This window comes from Dreissena polymorpha, chromosome 9 (assembly GCF_020536995.1).
Source record: "Dreissena polymorpha isolate Duluth1 chromosome 9, UMN_Dpol_1.0, whole genome shotgun sequence".
Classification (NCBI taxonomy): Eukaryota; Metazoa; Mollusca; class Bivalvia; order Myida; family Dreissenidae; genus Dreissena; species Dreissena polymorpha.
In genome coordinates, this window is record NC_068363.1 from 104,440,261 (window position 1) to 104,443,525 (window position 3,265).

Genomic DNA, 3,265 nt, shown 5'->3' on the forward strand with positions numbered 1-3,265 from the left:
CCTCCATTTACATGTGGTACTACATGTTTGCGCCTTATTATTCACGTATCCATAATACTTAAAATGAGTATATGGAAAAGAAGATCAAATAAAGTACAACAGGGTAGATAATAAGATGAGACTTAATGTCATTTGCAGTTCATAAGATCGACACTGTTAATGAAAAAAACATACTACAATCCAACATGAATTGAAAACCATAAATAAATATAATTAAAAATTGTAATGTGTTTCTATTATACAATTGCTCGATTTTATTAGGCCTGTTTCAAACAGAAAATGATAACTCATCGCACTTAATAAAAGAACTCATCCTGTTACGTGTATATACCAGTAAAGCATGTCTCGTAGGAAAAGAATATAGATACACATCTAAACAACTTTAAGTGTATCATCAATAACGTAAATAATGGCCAGCTTGTAGGGGAATTTTCTTGTCTTTTCTTTATTTTGGAGTGTGCAAATCTAGTATAAGTTTAACTATCGGTATGTCCAGTTCCGAAACTTGGAATAACAAATATATAGTTCTCATTTATGACGTAATACAATAACATACAATACAAATTCTCACCTTTCTTCCAACTATGGCCTATTTGCATGTATTTTGATAAACCCGGTAACGAACCTGACATAACAAACATTTCAATCGACTACATTTTAGAATTAATTTCACATTACGATTTTGTTTAACCGAATTTCAATGGTTTATAACTTAATCTAAATTACATTTAGGTTTATAAGCATGTAAATGTAAGACTTAAGTTCAGATTAAGAGTAACGAACCTTTCAATGAAAAGTCAAAATTCGTAATTCGAGGGAAAAAACATATAGTAATTGCGTTTTTTTGCATTTTTTTCAAGTTTCTTGTTTTATCTTGACAGGGAACATGATCAGTACGTATGTATTTCAAAGTTTAAATAGGTATTAATGTATTAAAGAAAGGAACTGTTCCTTACCACTGAATGTAACGAACCTTTCTTCTGATTTACAGACAAACCGTATTGTATATGATTGTAGGAAAAACAAACATTGTCTCCTTTTGTATTTTTTAGGCTATATGTATACAATATAAATTGCGTATACAAATCATACCATTTTTATAGGTGCACTTTGTTCAATACAAGTAATGAGTGCGCTAAAACATGACACCGTTGACAACCAACAATAACGAACCTGTCAAAATGACATATTTGAGTTTAAATATTGATTTAGTTTTGTTATGCACCTTAAAAAAACTAGTTAAACTTAGTTTCTATTTAGGTTATGTAAACTGTAAAGCGCATAGATATTACATATTCGTTTATAGAAAAGCTCGCCGACATCGGGTACATTGAATTGTATCATGTTATTGAGAAAGGTCGAAAATCTATTTTCGCAAAATCGTCTGTTAGGACATGTTTAAAATATCGACACGCAATTTTAATCACGTGTTTATTTTTTATCTTTTAAGTTTTGTTGAAGTGTCTTTGTATCCGTTATGCTTTATTTGGGATACTAAATAAAGAAAACAGGACCGTAATAAACATGACTGAACATTGGATTAATGCGACCGTATGGTTTGCATGCTGCATGATGTATTTTAAAACAGGTGATAACTTTTTTACCCTTGTTTAGTATTTTAATTGTGTGATTTGTACATATTAACAGTTTATAACTCTAAAGGTACCATCGGAATGTCAATACAAAATACCATTTTATTTAGGCAAACTCGTCTAAGACCGATAGTTTAATAAATGATGTACGGATTAATTTGTTTCTTTCTGATGATATTTTCCGACTTAAAGGTTTCCTTAAGGACAAATAAAGTTAAATCTATCAAGACTTATGACAGAACTTTCGTCCTTACTGATTGTTACGTTTTTAGTTGGGGAATATGCTTAAATATTGAACAATATAAAATCGTTTCGTTTTAACTTATGTTACTTGTTTTGTTCGAAATTACTGTGCTGGTGACAAAGACACTGAAGGTATTACGTAAGCTACTTGATTTATAAGAGCGAAGTGCGACTACAATTTATTCTGTCTTGTGACTGCAATAAGCAGTGATACAAATACCATTGGTTGATCACACAAATTAAATCGAAAACTCGCACCTCTGCACAACGACGTTATATGTCATTTTCGCAAATATAAGCATTAATTGTTAAAGGGACCGTCAACCGCGATTGACGAAAAAAGAAAAGTTCTAAAATACCGTATTTTTTTATAATTATTAGTCTATATTGATTAAAATACCACGACTGGTATATTACGTTACTTGAAAAAAGTTGTTAAGTTTTCATATTTTCAGTATATTCGGTAATAAATTTTACTGGGTATATCTACCAGGTAACTACCAGTTAACTATAAATAACGCAAGTAGATTGATCATCATCGTTACGTGGTAAACCCAGGAATGCAAATTGTGCATGCGTAGTGAATTTTATATATTTTATATATATAATGATCAATCTACTTGCGTTATTTACATTGTGTATATCGATATGTCATCTATTTTCGCGATGTTCTTTCGATGTCACATCGCGAATTTTTTTTACCGAATATGCTGAAAATATGAACTTTTTTCAAGTTATGTAATATACCAGTCGTGATAATTTAATTAATATAAACTAATAATTGTAAAAAAAATACGGTATTTTAGAACTTTCCTTTTTTCGTCAATTGCGGTTGACGGTTCCTTTAAAGCAGATATACGTGATTGGATTTTAATTGTGAACGTTTAAAAAAAATTACAAATGATGCTTATTCGACTCAAATGAATTTATTATTTACAAAATGCATGTATTTATGATCTGTGCTTTAAAGCATTGGTATTAACGAAATATACAATTTCAATAGTAAAAGAACTTAATATTTAACTGAAGTGAATGCCTTGTTGGTCATAATGGTAGGTAATCATAAAAATAATTTGCTCTTAGATTTGTTTATTGATCAGATAACGTGCTTTTTTTATTCATATTGTTCATTTTATATACAAGCGGTCTAAAATATTAATTCAAATCAATAGTTTTCTTCTGAATTGAATTATGTCATTATATAATTATGTTTTCCTATCGAAAATTATATAATATATATATATTAAATACATGTTGTGTACTGATGGAACTGGTGCATTTGCATTAGAAATTATATTTTACTTTATCGGTATTATAGTTTCATCAGATGCCGTCACCAGCACCACTAGGACACAGATGTTCCCAGCCGTAGGCATAATCGGTGGAGAGAATCGTGATTTGATGTTTGCTACAAGCGGATCTGTTCGAGA

At 30.0% G+C, this 3,265-nt stretch overlaps 1 long non-coding RNA gene across 1 annotated transcript in view; it reads left to right on the top strand.

The window, feature by feature from the left end:
* The first annotated feature begins 1,303 nt into the window (after window positions 1-1,303).
* Window positions 1,304-3,265, top strand: part of LOC127843791 (uncharacterized) — a 2,682-nt gene continuing 720 nt past the window's right edge. Inside the window, exons 1-2 of the long non-coding RNA XR_008032345.1 lie at window positions 1,304-1,588; window positions 3,154-3,265. The exon at window positions 3,154-3,265 is cut by the window's right edge and continues 720 nt beyond it. This is a non-coding gene — a long non-coding RNA (uncharacterized LOC127843791). The remainder of the gene's footprint in view (window positions 1,589-3,153) is intronic.